The 19,875-nt window shown below is 42.6% G+C and overlaps 1 long non-coding RNA gene across 1 annotated transcript in view; it reads left to right on the forward strand.

The window, feature by feature from the left end:
* The window catches only part of LOC123285586 (uncharacterized), a 90,040-nt gene extending 70,588 nt beyond the window's left edge, over window positions 1-19,452 (forward strand). Inside the window, exons 2-6 of the long non-coding RNA XR_006527338.2 lie at window positions 1,531-1,605; window positions 1,811-1,908; window positions 3,149-3,317; window positions 16,062-16,200; window positions 19,319-19,452. This is a non-coding gene — a long non-coding RNA (uncharacterized lncRNA). The remainder of the gene's footprint in view (window positions 1-1,530; window positions 1,606-1,810; window positions 1,909-3,148; window positions 3,318-16,061; window positions 16,201-19,318) is intronic.
* The last annotated feature ends 423 nt before the right edge of the window (window positions 19,453-19,875 follow it).

Raw genomic sequence — 19,875 nt, forward strand, 5'->3', positions numbered from 1 at the left:
CTCCAGATGAAGACTTTGACTGTGAGGGTCACCTTAGAGCCATGTTCTAGGGGGAAAAGAGGAACGGCAGGAGTTAAGTGAGGAACATTCTGATAAGTGCATTTGAAATTGAAAGGATGTGGAACACGCTTAGCAGGATAGAGTCCTGAGACTGTGAACATTTACCACATCAACGTCTATGACTAGTAAGTAGTTCAAATTTACTTATCAGAGCTCATCTAAATAAGCATTCTTTTTCAATTATGTGCTATTTCCCTGTTTCCTCCTGTAAACACACTTCACAGAAGAAGTCACTGTAATGTGAAGTTAGTTTAGTTCTTGGAATTTTTGTTAAGAAAATATTTGCACATAAAATGAAAAGACCCTGTTATTTGGAAATTAGCACACATCTTTTATCCTGCCCCAAAGGCAGGATAAATCCTTGATTGTGTTTCCTTACTTTTTTCTGTGTCCTGTGTATTTTGGACTTGACCGCCTTGCGTTGTATCCTGTGCTGGTGTTTCTGTTTTGGTTAACCAGACTGAGTTCAGGACTCCGGACTTTCAGCGCTCATCCCAACGCACGTTAAATCAATCATGGAGGCACAGGGTGGAAGTGAAAGCATTTCTGCCCAAAAGGCCCTGCTAAAGCTGTTAGATTCAATTAGGCACACGTTCTGTCTTCAGGATTAGAGTTTTATACTCCAAGCCAAAGCTCAATAGCTCTACCCACACATGCCTCTTGCCACTGAGGCTATGTGCCCCCGCCATGCTGTCCAGTCCTGAAAAGACACAGTGTTTCACAGCCCTCCTTCTGAGAAGTTGATGACATTCACAAGTTGGATTTGGAAGAATTCTGAAGTCTTCTTTCTTGAGGGGAAGTGGGAGAGGGCATTTTTTGTTTGTTACTACAGGAGAGATTTGGGTTTTGGATTTCAGTTTCATACCAGGATTGAGTTGCTGAGCCGGAGATCGAATTAAAACTGGCACGTCTCTGTGGCTTCATTTGCTTTTCTTCCCGCTATGGGGCAAGCTGGCACCAAAGCCTTGGTTTGAAACCCTGAAATTCAAGCCTTAGACAGTGCCAATAGTGTGAGTTGAATTGCTTGGTTTGAATTTCCATAGGATTGTGAGGACCCAAACGGAAAGGTTGAAGGGGAGTTTGTCTCAGCAGCCAGCAGAATATCTTCTTCAGGTGGGCTTGGTAAGGAATTCAGGCATAGTCTCACAAAATGTGTAAAAGTTAAACTGGACCAGCCCTTCCTCTACTGTGTATGGGAGAAAGGAATTGGCGTGTAAAGGCCAAAAAGAGAAAGCATGGATTGTCGTGTTTTGAATGAGAGTTTGCACGTATTTTGTAGAAGGGATAGAGGAAATTGGGGCAGCTGAATCTGTTCAATGTGGAACCTTGGGAGAAAAATGGATGAAGAAGATTTTTAGAGAAATTTTTGCTATATATTGTGAGTGGAATTCTCTTTGGAAACACTTTGAGAAACTTAAGTAAAGATTTAGATTTCTTTTCAGTGACTCCCCACCTTTTCTTTTTTTGAAGGTTGGATTTTAAAAATGGAGTGCTCAAGTGCTTACAGAGATTCAAACGTGCCGTCCATTTGGACTTATTCTCATGGTAAGTTGCGTAGTTCACCTAATATCCTAGCTTTATATTCAGGGAGAGTTTTAAACCTCTGTTTTCAGTAGTTTTTCTTCAATATTACATTTTGAATTGGGAAATATCTTGAATCCAAGTCAACACAACAGGAGATTTAATTCTCTCTCTTCATTAGTTTTTATCCAATATTAGATTTTATAATTGAAAATATTTCCAATTTCAGGCAGCGTAATATGTTATTGATTAGTGGAGAGTCCAGAACGTGTGATGCTCTTTGTAACTGCAGGCTGGTGGATGACTTCTACGCAAAATGACGACCAGGTAAGACAGCATGTGAAGACACTCGCAACCACGGGACTCCTTGGATTCATTCTCATTTTCCCCTCAGCAGTACTATATTTTAGTAATATCTTAAAAATAGTCACAGACTATGAAATGTAAAAGAGAGAAATACAGAGAGGAGAACACTGCTGCATCTGTCATGTGGAAATGATAATCAGCTAGATTGTTCAAAATGCTTTGAGTCCAGTTCGACGGCAAGAACGAAATGGGAATGCTGTTGATGCGCTTCTACAGATTCCTTTCCAGGTAAATTGCCTCTGGATTCAATATTTACAGTTTGGTCCAGGTATGAATTTGAGAGGAGGAAAATGGATTTTGATATTTTCTATGGATTAATGTGGTTTTTTTGGCCTTGGACAGACTTATATAGCCTATACAGAAGCACAGATGTTGAAACTTAGAAGTGTGATAAAGGCTTGTGTTTTTCTTCAAAAAAATAAAACTCTGTTTACCTACTGGACAATAGTCAGATTGAAAAGCTTTTCATGAATGGCGGTCTCGGTGTGAAATGTGAAGCTTGGTTTAATGCCCCTGGGCCTTCACATCCTTTATTGTCATCTCCTATGAGGTATATTTGAAGACACACAGGCCAAGAGGGATAACTGATAGGACTGTGAGCCTTGGACCAGTGACACCTCACATGGCTTAACAAGAAGTGGTGCTAGCAGACCTCTCACATTAGGGAAGCTAAAGACACATACCATATTGTGCCAGCTTTGAGAATTGCCAGTGTTTGTAATCCCACATCTGTACCTAATTTCATTAAACGTCCCTGGTTGTTCAAGTCTCACTCAGTGCACACTCTAGTTCTACTTCCATGCAAAGCTCAGAGTTGTTGGTTTGCTCCAACCTGGCTGTTTAGCTAGTAGCTTTTGGAAGAAAAGAGCTTAACCAAGCATTGGAGAATGTTATTCTTTGATTTGGGAAAAAGTTAGACATCACTTTAAGTATGATTAAAATATGTTTTTAATCAATACATTATAAAAATTGTGATGTTTAAAGTGGAATGAAGGAAGAAAGTTTCTGTTTATTGAGGCATTGATGAGGTCTTGCTTTCCACATCAGTCGTCAGAGAGGAAGTGGGGAAGGAGTGAAGGTCACATTCGTCACGCTTCGAGCGGGTCTCAGCGTAGGCCCAGGTTAGTTTCTGTACTTGGTAGATAATATCACGGCTAAATTAATCAACTTCTAGGTGAATTCAGACTTTAATGAATTTCAGAATCAAAAGGTTTCTGAGAAGTATTAAGACTGAAAACAAAAACCGTCCTACTGAACTGAAGAAAACAAAGCCGGTGAATCCCAACTTGCGGGAATCAAAGAGACCTTCCAGCTCCAGGCAGACCTCATCCCAACTCCAGAGAAGACCACACTTCAGCTCTTGTCCATAGGTGAGTATCTGTCTAACTCTAAAATTCTCCTGTTTTTAGAGGAAAGAATTTTATTTTGTTCTTCAATGAATAAAAATTCTGAGGGTTTTCCCTTTGAAAACCTGAATGCCTTGTACGTTAGCAGAGCTCACACTTAGGTGGTCATCCATCCTGGTAGGATGCTGAGACAGAACACAAAGGAGAACATAGAATCTCCTGACATCATTATAAATGTGCCGACAACATCGAATCAAGGGGAACATTTTTCAGCTTTTGAACTCCTTTTTCCTCCCAAGTGATGTTTTATTTTGCTTGAAAGGGTGTCAGAAATACAAGAACCAACCCACTGCTTAGTCTCTGCCTGTGCGATTGAGGATGAAACACTCTGAGTTGAGGATCAAACGAGCTGTGAGGTGAAAAAGTGCTTGAGTGTCCCAGAGTTGTATCCAAATGTGAGAGACGGCTTCCACGGCTGTCACCCCGACAAGCTGTGTTGTGTTAGGCCAGTCTTTACACCACACAAGGTCTCAGTGGCCTCATAAGAAAATGAGGAGGTTGGATTAAGTGATGTTTAAGACTGCTTCTGGTTCTCACATTCTATGATTTTAAGATGTTTGCTTTTCAGTTAATTCAAGTCTGTTCTGAAAAATAAGATGATGATCCCAAAGGTAGATATCCCTGAAATTGTGTCTCCAAGTCATGGGTGTGGGAATATTTCTTTAGTAGGTATTTATTTCTTTTTAAAAATAATTCCTGTTCTCTTATAACCTGGGCCATTTAGGGTAGACTTCTGACGTCTTGTACACCTTCTGACTTCAAAAGAGGGCCAAACTTTTCTGGATAAGAAGTCCTAATTACACACCAAACATAATCAGAAGGATCTGGCAGAATATGTTGCCCACAGTGTCCAGAATTTTCACATTCTGTGCTGCTTTGGGACATTGGTTTTTGTTAAATATTTTCCAACATCTCATTGCTCTTAATTGAACCCTGAAGGCTTTTCTTGGCAATTGATTTCAGCCTTCGCTGAGTCTGAGAAGGCCCCTGAATGTGGGCAGAAGCAGCGTGCTGTTAGGGTCCTTGATTCCCCTCTCAAGGCTCTGCTTAGGCAATCAGAGGCCATCTCCTGCTGCTTGATTGATGCCTAGACAGGATTTCCCAAGACAGAGATTGCCCATGCATAGGGTTTAAAACAAACCCCACGACAGCTGCCAAGGAATATGGTTTCGAGACCGGAGGTTATATATTCACATCTCTCTCCTCCTCTTGGAGTCGCTTCTGCTCTCCAGGGAGTGAAAGGAGTTGGCTAACAAAGTTGAGTAAGTTAGTGATTGATGGTATTTTCTCTTTATTGAAATTCGTTAGTATTTAAGATCTGCAAGTCGGTGGTCTGAACATTCTTCAAAGGTCTGAATAGTGACAAAGTATAGCTTCTGTCGTCTTTGTGCTTTTCTCTCAAGAGGCCAGAAGTAGCTTTCTAAAAATGAAAACACATTTACAGGAAAATGAACAAGTGTTACTTTGTATATTTGCTGACATAAAGACAAGGTGCGGTGCTAATGAACTCGGATTGTGTTACGGACTGAAAACCAAGACATAGGCTGGGTCATAGTGAAGGGAGAAGGGACCTCAGCACTCTTCACTGTCATGAAGGATGTGTGACGTCTGGTAAAATGGTTTCAGATTCCATCAGGAGGAACCTTATCAGTCACAAGTGATACGGTGTCGCAGGACGAAAGGAGAGGATTGGAGGTGATCTCTGGGTTCTCTTACTCAGTTAGGTTGGTCTGCGTCCCACCAGGTGACATGACTGTGTGCGCAGGATCAGTTTACTAGGCAAGGCTTCCAGCACGTGCAGCTCATGGGCACCAGGGCCAAGGCCTGCTTGCTGTCTGTTACCCAGGGCTGGTTGCTATAGAAAGTGGTTTGAACATTTGGAAGAAAAAAATTCCTGAATAGACATAGATGGTCAAAAAATTTATTTATTTTTAATATTTATAAGAATAACACATTCATAGAAAATCAGAAATTAGAAGAACAGAAAAAAATCATGGGTATTTCTACCACTTGTGACAACCAATAGCAACAGTTTGTGTATTTCTAGAGTCTTTTTTCCTATGCATTTTCAGTCATGATTATGATGATAGTGAATATAAAATTTACGTTTGCCCTTTCTCATTTAACATAGGCATTATACAAAAATATACTTTAATTTTCCTAATAATCTTCAAATAAGGTTTTAATCTTTAAGAAAGACCAGCATTTCCTCCTCTGAAAAAATTTCTGTTTTTAAGTAGGTCCCGTTTTCATATGCTTGACTTGGGATTCTTCGATTTTACCTCCAAGAAATTGATCATCTCAGTATATTCTCTAGAAACTGAGGACGGTACTTATCAATATTGCTTTTGTCCACCTCTTATGGACAAGAGCTTGCAAGATTTGTATGTTTCCCTCTTGTGCCTTTCTCCAGGGTTCTTCTTATCCTTGGCTTCTGCACGTCTCCCTCATCCCCTGTTAAGGGACAGACAGAAAGACAGGATGGCGGCTGTGCCAGAACATGCTGATCTTTAGGGCAAAACATTGCTCAGCCCATATTCTTTTCCTGCTGTATCAAATGGGCTGAGGGGGAATCCTAAAAATGATCCAAGGAGTTCCCATGGCTATGGAGCCTGCAGACCCAATTTCAAGATAAGAATTAATTCATGCTAAACAGGCATAATGCCCTGGGCTTAAGGTTTTTCTTTTTCTAAAGAATTGGACTAGGTCATTGGTTCCTAACTTAGAGACCCTCGACTCCCTTCCTCCAAGATATTTGTGAAGACTAAGGAGGGTATGCTACTGACAGTATGTTATTAAAAATATCAGAAATAATATAGTCGCCAAAGCCTAACTAAAAACTCAAGTTTCTTTGTTTTTTTGTTGGTTATCAACAGTTGTGTTAGCAGTGGTTCCGAATCAGCAGTTCTGACTAGAAGTTTTGATTTATATGCTAACCGTGCAAAAATAATGATTAAAACCTGAAGTTTGTCTCATGGATTCAACTACCACCTCTGCTCTCAGGACCACAAACCCTGTATTTTTAGGGTTCATCTCTGTCTCAGCTCCAAAATCAAATATCCAACTATGTGACGAACATTGACTGCCAGAGACCTCACTGTTGCTGCGGGTGAGCTCATCCCTGTCCCCGCCCTCCCAACTCTTCTGCCCTCTCTACGTTCATCCCCAGCACCCTCTTCGCATTTCCTAAGCGAGGGGTTACAGAATCATTCCCGGTTTCTTCATCTCTCTCTTTCTCCAATTGCAGCCATTTAATTCTGTCATTTTGTTTCATTCCAGAAATACAGCTCGTCTGTGTCTTTCCCTCTCCATGTCTATGGCCACACCCTTGGTCTAGGTACTGAACTCATGGTTGGTAGTATCATAAAAATGTCCTGAATTGGCTCTTTGACTCTTTCCTCTCCTCTGTAAAGTACACTCAACCCACAGCCACCGCAGATCTGACGGTGGTGTTTCTGTTTTTAAAATCTGTTCCGTATTATCCAGAGAGCAAGTCCAAACTCCTTAGCAAGCACACAGGCTTTTAATTCATGGCTTTGGTCTAACAACCACCTCATTTCCTGCTATTTCTGATCCCACCTTGGATTCTAACCTCTCACTGAAACACCCACACACACTCTCATGTCTCTGTCGGTGTCCTCAGCCGGCACTGCTCCTCCCTCCTTAATCTGTCTGGTTACCTTCTACTCATTTTTTTAAAGCCCAGCTCATTGCCACCTATCTTTAGTTTTTCTTTCATGTATATTAGTCATTCTTTTTCATTGTATCCTTGCTGTGCCATTTTTCATCATGTATTCATCCACGTAATCATCCATTTGTCCAGACACTCATCTACCTGTTCATCCTTCCGAATATTTATTGAGTGTCTACTATGTATTCTAGTAGCTGATGATACAGCAGAGAATAAGACATCTTCACCCTCATGAATTCATTATACATTCTAGTATGAAATAATAAACAAATAAATAAATGTTGAAATAATATGATTCAGGTAGTGATAGTGCCAGAAATATAAATAAAGCAGTTGAAGAGGCTAGGAGTTCAGGGAGCTTGGGGAGGGTGGCCACATTAAGTGAAAAGATCAGGGAAGGTCTTTCTAAGGAGGTGATGGTTGAGTAGGGCTCTGAATTAAGTACGGGAATTATGCTGATAAATTTATAGTGGATTGGATGTAGGGCATGAGATAAAGATGAATCAAGAAGAAAATCCAAGTTTGAGACACAAGCATTTGCGTGAACAGTGGCACCAAGTACTGGGATGAAGAGGATTCAAAGGGCAGGAGGTAGGGAGGGGACAATACGTTCATTATACACGTATTTATGTTTCTTGTTAGTTTGTGAGTTCCTTGAGGACTGGTGTCATGTTTTCTTTGTCTTTGGACTAAATAAAATAGGCAAATATTTAAAACAGGAAGGACTATTGGGGAGAGAGGGCGCTCATAAAAAGGCCACTGGGTGGCCGAAATGTTAGGGACCACTTAATTATGTTATTTCTACAGTCATTTCCAGCTCTATAATTGCATGCATCTAACTCTTAAAATTTGACAATGGGTAATTGTTTAGTAGTTGAAAATAAAATGCTTATTACCAACAGGTATTCAGAATAATATTCCCCATATACAAAAATATTACCTGTTCTCTAGAAGCTTTCAACTTAAAATAGCATCTTCAATATGATGCAGAAAAAACAACATAATAGCAAAAAAAAAAAATTTAGCTGAAGTATAGTTAATAATAGAGAATTCCTGAAGTGAAACTTTAGGCTCAATGGCATCTTTTTCGTGAAGTCTTTTTGATTACTCGCATGGTCCTTCTCTTTTCCAAACATCCATCACATTACAGATCACTTCCCACGTACTAAGGAGGCAGTGCTGCAGTGCCAAGGTGGCAGCTGTAGTAAGAGCAGAGGGGATGGGAAGCTAGGCCATAGCCACACTTCTGCCACTTATTAGATTGGAAACCAATTTAAGACCTCTCAATCTTGTTGTCAGTGATGGTGAAATGGGGGTCACCGTATAGGCTCTGCCCATCTCACAGGGTTACAGAGGCTCTGAGTCAAGTGCCTTCATGAATTTAAAAGTTTTTCATAAACTGTAAAGCTTAATTCACAAAGTGATCCCTTTTATTTATGAAATATTTGCCTCTTTCCAGATGCAACAATTGCCCCAAAGATTAATGAGACAAAATTGCCCTTCCCTGAGAGCTTACACTCTGGTAGGAGAGAGATGAGCAGACTCCAGGAACGAGAGAGATGCGCAGCAAGATCAGGAGGAGTGGCTGTTCATGTCGTCCGCACTGTAGTGATTGGTGCACTCACTCATTTCCCAAAGAGGCAACAAATTCCTAAAGGGTAGAGACCATGTCTCGTATACTGTTCTTATATTTCCGCTATTGGCAGAAGTTAGGAGCTCAATAAAGATTAGTTACGCGAATGAGCCCAAGTAGGGAAGCTGAGCTGAGGAGCCATATCACTCCATATATAAACACTCTATAAATCTCCTGGACCGTATGTACCATTCCTGTGCTCCGCCCTGTGTCTCCCTGCTTTTGGGCTTTGGAATGTCCACTTTATGGAACTAAATTAGTTTTCTTAGGCTGTACTCCTTATTCCTGGTGTTAAGATTACTCTCCCATAAATATTTCCAAAGACATTCCTGAAGATATGCACACCTCAATTTTCCTAAGAAGAATATATTTCACCCAAATGTTTTGGTAAATTTACTTCAACTTCTTGAAGCTTGTGGAAAAGATGGTCTTGACCTATGGTTCTTCTTATTCACTGATCTTAGTACATCCAACAATAGCTTGTTATAGACATTTTAGTAATTGCTTGTACTAGAGTTCCCCAGCACCCCAGAGGAGTCATCAAGAGGATACTCCCAGGTTACATCCTGATACCTCCAGCTTCGTCTGGTTGACTTTGGGGAGGTTGCTACAGATGCAGGAAACAGCTGCAAAATGACACAGTTTGCCTGGAAACTTGGTTTCTATGGTCTCAAGCCAAACTTGCTATCTGAATACACACTTATGTGCAATGATGTCTTTCCCAAGTGCATCCCAAACACATTGTGCCAATTTTTAGATGTCACTCAGCATGAATATTTAACTTGCCTGACTTCACAGAATATGTGACTCAGTCTTATAACAGATTATAAAGGATGGAAAATGACTATTTGATCATTTGTGGTATGTCATGACCTTTTCATGTCCCTTTAAGGTCATGGTACATTCAATATATCTTCCAATAATTGTAATTGGCTGAACATTTTCAGTTCACGTGAATTTCGTTGTTGGGTCACGTTGATGTGAGCATGAGAAACACGGTGAGGTACTGGGGAATTTCCTCTCTCAGAAGTTAGGAGGACAGAACTCTGGTTCTATCTTTGTCACTAATTAACTTAACAACCTTGGATAAACCATTTCACCTTTGGAAACCCACTATTCTTACCAGTTAACGGAGAGAACTGGACTGAGTTCATGATGGTCCTTTCCAGCTGGAACACTTTTTAGTACTGGTAACTTTTAGCATTAGATAGTGTAAAGTTAATTAATTATTTAGTCTAGGGAGAGCAAGGTGTTTTGGGAAAGTTTTGAATGGCAGGAGGCAAAGTACTTGGTGACTTAAGTGAAAAGAGAGCATTTATATGCATCAGAAGCAAAGTATAAGACTAGAAATTGCAATATAGAGAATAATTACGTTAATAAGAGGATAACAACAGGTTAGCCTGCCTAACGTTCTAATAAAGTTATTTAACGAGTCCTGTTGGGGCCAGACCTCTTCAGGTCTTATTAAAAGGTGACCAAACTGGCTCTTTTATTCCAAATATTAAGCTACCCTGCCCATCAGTCTACATGAGCAGACTATAGAAATTTGAGAATGACTGGAGATCAAGACGAGAGAGCTGGAACTTTTCCTTCCCCACCTTGGAGGAGGTAGAATAGTGCTTTTTTGTGGTCCCCAGATCAAGGGATCCAAGAGAATAGAGACTTGAGGAGTCAGCCATAGTGGGAGTCTGGCATCTCGTTGTCTGGTGGGATATATGTCCAGGCAGGGGACTTGCTGAATGTCCTCTGTGTCAATTTGAGCAGAGGAAAGGGAAATGGAGAGAATGGGAAAGGACTGAGGGAGGGGACAGGAGTGACACAGGAGTGCACCTCACTCCTACTCTTTGTCATGGCAAGAAGGATGCAACACCCGTGGATCAAAGGCCTTCCAGGCGAGGGCAACCCAGAAGCAAGATCACCACGGGAAGGAGCTGATGGACAGTGAAAATGTCGAGCTGGGACAAATCTCCCATGCAGAAACTGTGCAGTTAGAAGTCCCCACAAAGTCCTCTAAGGAACTCACAAGCCCTCTAAAGAGCCATCAAGCAGAGATCATCTCACAGTGAAGACTATTGTAGCAAGAGATAAGCAAGAAACATCTGCTTATGATCTTTCATTTCTCCCCCATTCCCAGCATGCCAAAGACAAAGGGACCTGGAAAGGGGACAGGAGGTGTTCCAGGAGCCCCCTAGACTCCTTCCTCATTCTGTGATCTTCAGGCCAAAGCTAAACTCGAGCTGGGGGAAGAAGAGGGGATATGAGGTTACAGTTTAAGATGATTAAATTGGACTGGCCTTTTTAACACTGAAAGTGACTATAAAACTGAAAGTGACTATGGAAACAGATTTCACAAAGAGACAGGAAATGGAGATTCCGCCTGGCACAGTGAAAGCAGCGTTGGCAAAATAGAAAACCATTTCACTTTGTGTCCCACTAAATCCAGAATGCCAGCACTATTGGTCTAGTTGTTAAGATCCATGCTGTTACAGCCACGGCCTGGGTTTGTGTCCCAGTCAGGGAACCACACCACCCGGCTGATTTCAAACACCAGCAGGGTCACCCATGGTGGACAGGTTTCAGTGGAGCTTCCAGACTCAGACAGACCAGGAAGAAGGACCTGGCCGCCTGCTTCTGAAGAAATTGGCCAGGAAAACCCTGTGAACAGCAGCTAACAACTTTATCCTACTGATATTTTTTAAAATGGACATTTACAACCAAGTAAGCAGTCAATTTTAAGCCCAGAAACTAGTATAAAACATTTATATTTTATTTCTACTATGGGATAAATTTTTATAAATTATCTTAAAGATACTGATAGTTTAATTCATTTTCAAAATGAAAGGATTCGATTTTGTATTTCTTAGAAACAACATTGATCCTATTAGAAAAATACATTATCATGACCTGTTATTCAGAAATAAATTTCCTGAGTATTGGGTGGATGTTGTAGATTCCAGAGTTAAGGCCTAAACTAGGTGCGCATTTTGAATTTTGACCCAGCCGGGTGTATCTGTAAGGGCCAGTGGGACAAATCGTGTTTTAATGAAGATCTGGAGAGGCAAGCTTGGCTGGATGAGCTGGGCTGCTGGAGGTCAAGGGTCACATCTCTCACTCTCCTGTAAAATGTAGCACAGGGAAAGAGAGCTGGGGTATGAAATGATAGAAGTCAATGAGGAGGCATGATTCACTTAATTTGTCCTTCTGCCTTGCCCCAGAAACTTAACCCAGGTTCTTAGCAAGAAGCAGACAAAAATGAACTAGCTGACCTAATAAGATGAAAGATTTTATCCCTTGATGAGGGGACCATGATGAAGAGACCATGATGAGGCAGAAGCAATAATACAAACTAGCATATTTTGTGATCAAATTGAAGTTAGTTCAAGAAACGTTTACTCAGCTCCTACTGTACACGAGGGACTGTGTTCCGAACTGGGGCTTAAAAGGTGAATGAGACACAGTTCCAGGCTGTGCATCGGGGGGTGATTTCAATATAAAGTGGAAAGTGCAAGGACAAAGTAGCAAAGACACAGAGATGGGAAGCAATGTGACGTCCAAGGGGAACCGCAAGCAGTTCAGGAAGAGGAGAGCTGCGGTTTTCAGCCTCAGCTGTGCAGTAGCATCATCTCACGAACTGAAAAGACTGCCCGTGCCTAGACCCCACCTCCAACCAATAAAATCTGCATCTCTGGAGGGGGAACCCAGGCACTCGTCATGTGTCCAGTTTCCCAGGTGATTCTTGTTGCGTTTGGGTTGCAACCCACCGTGATGGTCATCATGTGTGAAGTAGGGCTTCATGAGAGAGAACGCAGTTTGTCCATCTGTAAAACAGGGCTAGTCTGTAAAGCACGCCTAACTGGCCTAGTCCATCGGGTTTTTATGAAGACATCTGAATCTAAGAACACACTTGAAAATGCTCTGTAAACCACAAAGCCCTGTAAATATACGTGATAATATCAGCTCTCCTGCCAGACCGAGAGCCCTTTGAGAGCCCTAATCTTCATAATATTCCTCTTATTAATCTTTATATCCCCATACTTCCCAACACAGGATCTGTGCATAGTAGGTGTCCAAATTTATTTGCCTAATGGGTGAATGAATAAATAAATCAACGATAAACACATAGCAAACTCTTGAAACAGCAAAAGTGGTTTAAGCGGAAGTATATCCTCATGGTTAAATTCAAAGGGAAAGTTTGTAGGGACATATTAGCTTATGGAGTGATTCAAATTAAGTTGATTTATTGTAACTTTCAAACAAAGTGTGAATAAACCTTAAAAATATGTACAGAAACATTTCCCTGATTTTGAGTGTTCCAACTGAGAACTCGACTTGGTGTGTAGACAATTTAAACAATAGGAGATTTCCAGAAAAAAAGTCAATATTTGAAGTCTGAACATAGTGGACTTCTTGGAAAGAAATCACATTTTCTTTGGAGTCTCCCACTTTTATTTTTTACATGGTCTGACTTTGAATAAAATCATATGTAGTGTGTGTGTAATTGATGTGGACTTAGACAATATGGAGATGTTCAGATAAAATAAATCTGTAACCCGAGAGTGATTAACAGGCTTTAAATTTAAGAAGAAAATGATGTTTCTTGCTTATTCAATGAATGAGGAAAGGCAAAGACCTATGAAGGCATTGTACTTGCACTCTGCCCTTTGAAATTTTCAAAGAAATAGCATAAAATATGTCCTCATCATTGATGTCAAGGAAGAGCTAATCTTTTTGTGCTTTTGCTGCAATTTGACTTTCTAACTGGCTGGTCACCAACTCGTCTTCATTCTGCCTCTGATGCGCTCCCATTTATCAGCTTCATTTCCCAGGAATAGATTACAGTACGCCTCCATCCAATGCCAGAGGAGTGCACGTGGGCAGAAAGGAGGATAGAAAGGAGTAGAAATAGCACATGAGGAGGTGAAAGAAAGGCGTAGAAATAGCACTCCCAGAGAGGTGCAGCTGTACAATGAATATTTCATAGTTCAGAATCAAACAGGCATCAGTGTGGAATTAGAACTCTGTTGTAGGAATGCAAGATAATCCATGCATAGCTTCAGAAGTTTGACACCAAGATGCTGATAACCTTATTTCGTGTGGTATCACGTCCAAGGAGATCCATTTGGAAATAAGGGAGTGTGAAGAGCAGACAGGAGGTCAAAGAGTAGAACCAAGTGAGCAGGCCAGGGTGCAAAGCAGCACTCCTGGGGCCCTCTGATCTAGGTGGGGAGATGTCAGGATGGAGAAAACCAAGGACTCAAGGAAAGGAGGCAGCTGCCCCAGGGGTGTTCAGAAGGCCTGCCCCTGCTAATTTCCTCCACAGATGCCTCATGACAGTAGAAAAGACCAGTTTTCAAGAAGCGCTATTTAGTGAGGTCAGAAGTTTTGCTGTAGTGCTGGGGTAGAGTCTGTTGGTCCATGTAGGCTAATCCACAGGTGGCTAGCGGCTCATTTGACAAACTGGATGAGACTGAAATGGACGGGAGTGAACACATTGTCCCTTAGCCTTGTTCACGTCATGTCTTGGTATTATTACCGTGATCCTCTGTGCAGGCCCCCTGCCTCCAGTCTGCTTCTACAATAATCTTCCGAAAATGTCAGTCTGATAACATCACACCTTAACATCACTGCTTAAAAAACCTTCAGGTAACCCACTGCCATGCGGTTAAGCCCAAGAATCTAAGTGTCATGTAGAAGGAACTTGTTATATATTTTCCAGCCTCATCTCCAGCTACTTTCTCCTCTCCCTTTCTCTACTCACAAAACACAGCTCACTGTCCAATGGCCATGCCGTGCTCTTCCATGCTTGCATTCCTTGGATCTTACTGTTTCTATGTCTGGGAGACTCCCGGCTCCAGGCTGCGGAAGCTCCACACATCCTTCAAGGACAGGGGCAGATCTTATCTCTGAGCAGTCTTGCCCAAGTTTCCAAGCTAAGCTATCTTTGACTACTTGGTTCACTTTCTTTCTGGCCATTCTACAACACAACAAATTCAAATCGTATATTTCTGTTTGTCTCCTCCATAAACCTGTGGGGTCATCAGAGGAGGGAGTCCATCTGATTTGTCTTATTATCCCCAGTTTCTCAGCACTCAGCATGGTACCCAGTACATAGAACATCCTCAACATTTTTTGTTGTTGTGTGAATAGATAAACATATATTGTATCAGTTGGGATTAGGTTTGATTCAATGTAATAGAAATTCTAAACATATGACTCAAACAAGCTGGAGGATTTTTTTTTCTTTTTTTGGCTTCAAGTAAAGGAAATTCAGAGACGGGCAGTCCAGGGCTGTATAGTGGCTCCATATTGGCATCACTGTCACAAGAGCCTACTAAAATTCTGCTACCTGTCTGCCATAGACTGAATTGTGCCCTACAACCCCCACCCCAATTAGTAAGTTGAAGCCCTAACCCCCAACGTGTCTGTATGTAGAGACAGAGCCTGTAAGGAGGTAATTGAAGTTAAACGAGGTCATAAGGGTGGGGCCCTGATACAATAGGATTAGTGTCCTTGTAAGAAGAGAAGAAGAGATGCCAGAATGCTCCTCCCTATCCTCCCTCTCTCCCAACCCTTGCGTGCACAAAGAATAGGTGAGAACACTTCAAGACGGCAGCAGCCTGCAAGCCTGGAAGAGAGGTCTCACCAGAAACTGTCCATGCTGGCACCTTGATCTTGGACTTACCAACCTCTAGAACCATGAGGAAATAAATATCTGTTGTGTAAGCAAACCAGTCTGTGGTATTTTGTTGAGGTCACCTGAGCTAAGACACCAACCTTAGCTTCAAGATGTCCTTCCAGTGTAAGATGGCTGCTGGAGAACCAGTGATTACATCTGAGTTCCAGGTGATAGAAAAGAAGAAGGGGAGAAAGAAAAAAAAAAAGCAAGAAATCGTCTCTCCTAGCTGGGTCAGTGCTCCTTTAAGATTTCCCAGACATCCGCCTAAGTACCTCTGCCATTCCTGGCTTCTGAGAAGGCTGGGAAATTTAATTTTTAAGCTGGGCACGTTGCCATTCTAAAGTAAAATCAGAGTTCTGTTTGTGAGGAAGATAGGAGAAATAGATGCTAGGTTGGAACCTAGCAGTCCCTGCCACAAATGTCTTCATGGTCCTTCCTGACAGTTTTGGCTTTTGGACAGAAAGTCTGTGTCCTTTCTATCCAAAATGGATAGAAATGAGGAATGGGGGGTGGTCGCCTGTGCTGCACTGAATTTGTGCAATGAGTTGTCGTTTGGGTACCGTAGACAAGGACCTAGACAATAAAAGTTGTCTGAAGGTTAGGACGTTTCAAATGTTTTCTCATTTGGTTAAAGTGTTGAGTGGCACAATACTTTAGAACATTGCTGGAAAGAGTTTTGAGAAGACATCCTCTTTTCCTCCCCCTCAGGAGAATCTCAACTAGAGATGCCTAGAAGAATGAGAATCCACCTTGGACCTATCACTTCAGAAATGCTGATTACACTACACTCATCAGAATCCATGTAGATGACTCAAATTGTGCTACGGCACCCTCGTCTCAAAGTGAGGTAGACCAACGGCTCTCTTCTTCTGGGTGAGGGGAACAGAAGAGGGTAACGGGTGGGGGCCAGGTGGGGTGTGTGGTCTCTGGGGAATCAGTTTCTAGAACTGCACAGGTGGAAGGTGAACCTCTGCACGCCAGGCTGCTTCTGCAGCAGTTTTCCAGGTGTGAGCCCACAAGGCTAGTTCCCCACCAATGGGGAGATGCCTGATGCCTGAGATGCTGTCACTCTCCTGGAATTCCCAATTACCCCCGAAGAGCCAGAGGGCCTTCCATGTTTAAAGTGGATAATTGCCCCTTTGTAGTCAGACCTGGCTTGGAGAGCCTGTCCCCTGGTCCCCCCAGCTGGCTCGCTGCCCTTTCGTTCAGCGGGCAGCAGTACTGCGGTTATGCCATAAACGCAATGCCACGTTTTACCCGATTGAATTTTTGGATACCATTATGGCACCAGGACCAGGCTCTACTGTTCTCACATCACCACCTGAAAGGGGAAAGGAAATCACGCCCGTCAGTGCCTGCCGTGTGTCGCGTCTGGGTCTAAAGCCCTTCTGCCCATCACTTTGAGTGGCATTCCACCACCAGGAACCTGACTTTATTTGATAAGCATCTTCCTTTAGAATGTAGCTACCTGGAGGTTACAGAACTTTGCCCAAGGTAACCCAGAGTTCTGGTGGCTGAGCAGAGGTTGTAGCTCATGCTGGGCGTGTCTCAGCTTCGTTTAGGGTAACAGGTACCATTTGTTGAACAAAAACTATGTGTCAGGCTCTGTGTTCTCCACTCCACATCTATCACTCCTGTTTACTCTGCAACCCCTCCCCCACCCCCTGAGTTCTCTCGTTCCCATTTTACAGACAAGGAAGCACAGAGAGGTTTTGTAACTGGCCCAGCAGGCAAGCAGTAACTCATATCAATTTTCTTTTACTTCCACACTTGTATTCTTAACCATATGCCAAATTCCCTAACATAGAGGGAGGAAGCATATTGTCCTAATTAGGAGCTTGAGTTCTGGAATATGGGTTAAAATCCTACCTCCGCCTCTTACTAGATCTGTGATATGGCACAAGTTATTCAAACTCTCTACAGTATCTTTCTTTACCTGTAATATGGGAATATTAATAATACTTTCTATGGTTGGAGTGCATAATAACTGAGAGAAAAATGTCCCATGGCTCTCCAAGGTATTCTCCAGTATCACTGTCATCAGTGAGCTGGGGCCCTTCCCACAGCTATTTGTTATTTGAGAAGATATATGCTAAATTCATTTATGATGAGTTAATATTAGTTCACTCTGTTATTTAAGCAGAAGGACTTTGAATACTGTGATGCTTTAGCATGCATTTTAAAGCAATTGAAATTTACATTTCAACAGAAATCTCTAGTGAGAGCCAGTATGTAATCCAGACAAGAGCAGAAGTCTAATTGGAATTCCTCTCAGGTTTGGGTGGCTGGGTAGCGGTGGTGATGCTAGGGGTTGGGATATGTGGGAAGGTCAGTGGTGCTGCTGAAGGTGGTAAGCTCAGCCTGGACACGCTGGGCTTGCCGTAGCTGCAGGACCTCAGGCAGAGGGCCAGCTGGTTGGCATAGGGAGTGGCTCAAGCTCGGGACCGGTGGCAGAGTGGAGACACAGATACGGAGGGGATGGGTGCTGTGGACCTCATGAGGTGGAAATCAGTCAGTGTTGGGTGGTTGCTGAACCCAGATATTTGGAATGAGCATGTAGCATGGAGAAAGAACCAGGGAGAGAAGGGGAAACATATCCTCCAAGGACGGTGGAAGAATCCAAGAGGAAGAGCATGAGAAGGAGGCAACTATAGAGAGGAGCCACAGCTGTTCAGAGACACAAATCATCTTCTCCCTGCTGCCATGTTAGGGAACATACCGCCCCACCCCCGCTCTGAGTCTGTTCCCTCGGAGACCTCAAACTACTGACCAGAGCTGACCGGAGACCAGGACTTGACACAGGACTCAAGCTGGTCAAGCAGCTCTCCTCTCCTCAGGGCGTGTAGCAGTAATGGAAGACTCCCGTCATTCTCCGGGGCTTTCGAATTGGAGGCCACGTGGACCTAGGGGCAGGACAGCCATCCAGTACTGAAGCAAAGCAAACAGATCTGAGGAGAAGTTATGAGAGATTCCGTGGGAGACACAGGAGGAAACCTGGGTGGCGGGTTGTCACCCAAGTCCCTCAGAGGTCTGGAGGAGCACGAGCCTGCGGGTTCTGTCATTTAGGCCATCTTGGGTGGCTTGGGTGCCCAGCAGCCAGTGATCCCAGACTGAGGCAGAAATCAAGGGAGGAAAGTCTTGTAAGGAGAGTGTAGTTAATAGCATCTGGTGTTGCTGTAAGGTTAAGGATATAGTCTGAAGTAAATCCATCCATTTGGTATAGAAATAAGGGATTGGCCTTGCTAAGGGTGTCTTCCGAGCACTGATGGCGACAGAGACTTATGCAGTAACTGGAAGAATGAAATAGAGACAATCTGCCTCTGAGGGGAGAAGAGTGAGGGTTAGGGAGGTGCAGATTTTTTTTCAACTAAAATTAAGGGAAATTTGCCGGGAGCAAAGAGCCAGTAGAAGGGGCGTCTTTGCTGAAGCGGTGGTCTGCAAGGTCGGGGTGTGGGGTGCCGTGTACCTTATGAGGTACCTCAGGATTCACTAGGGTGCAGGAAAAAATATTGGAACTTCTATTTATATTTTTTCTCATTTTAAATTATTTTGATGTATTTTTATAATGTACGTAACGTAAACACGCACAGTTGTATAATTTATAAATAAATATGTGTACATTATGGGTGTGTGGGCCATAGTTTTGTTGATTGTGCGATCAGTGCGTTGGTATATGGTCAGGAAATTTCGAGGTCACAGAACTGAAGCATCAGAGAAGCAGCGTGTTCATACTCCTGGAAGCTCGCGCTGCGCCCGGCCCTGGAGCTGGCCCCACCAGGCAGAGGGCCTGCAGTGGGAAAGTTAAATAGTGGGAACAGGTGTGTCCTAATCCTAAAGAAATTTTACCTTGTTCTCCCTTTTACTTTGTGCTTTCTGGAAACCTTTACTTCTTTTTTAATTAGGTGAGCTTTACAAAGCCGGGAATGGAATGGAGCTCAGTGTTTTCTATTTCATTACTTTTCCAGACCAAAGACTCTCGGTCCTCAATGAGCGAGCAGAGCATACCAAGAAACACCAGGTATGAAATAAAACATTTCTATAAAGTAAGTGCCAGAAGAATCTACTTTGCTTTTTTTCTTAACTTCGGTCGTTTTCGGATGTCCTAATGGCTCATTCCTAATCAGTCACGGAAAAAAGGCTTTTTGATTGCTAAAGCTAAGGCAATCGCTCCCTCCTCCTTTTTGTTTTTCACATTTGAGGTAGAAAAACAACACAAGAGACAGAAAACGTCTTGTTCCAAGCATTGAGAAACCCTTGGTCTTGCTACAGCTTTATAATAATTATAATAAAAAACCAGTTAATTGAATGGCCACAGATTCGTGCTCACATGCTGGGCATCTTTCGGCTCCTAGAAGTTCACAGCTTCTGTGAAAGGGCAGAGTTTTCTCTTTAGTTCTCCAATCAGGGTGAGACTAGGAGACTGCAATAAACAACTGAGGCGACGGAGACATTTTGGGCACAATGGTGTGTATGAGAAGTAGACACTCCTCGATGGAGGGAAAGCCAAGATCCTGGGAAAGAA

The sequence above is a fragment of the Equus asinus genome, chromosome 5, assembly GCF_041296235.1.
Source record: "Equus asinus isolate D_3611 breed Donkey chromosome 5, EquAss-T2T_v2, whole genome shotgun sequence".
NCBI lineage: Eukaryota > Metazoa > Chordata > Mammalia > Perissodactyla > Equidae > Equus > Equus asinus.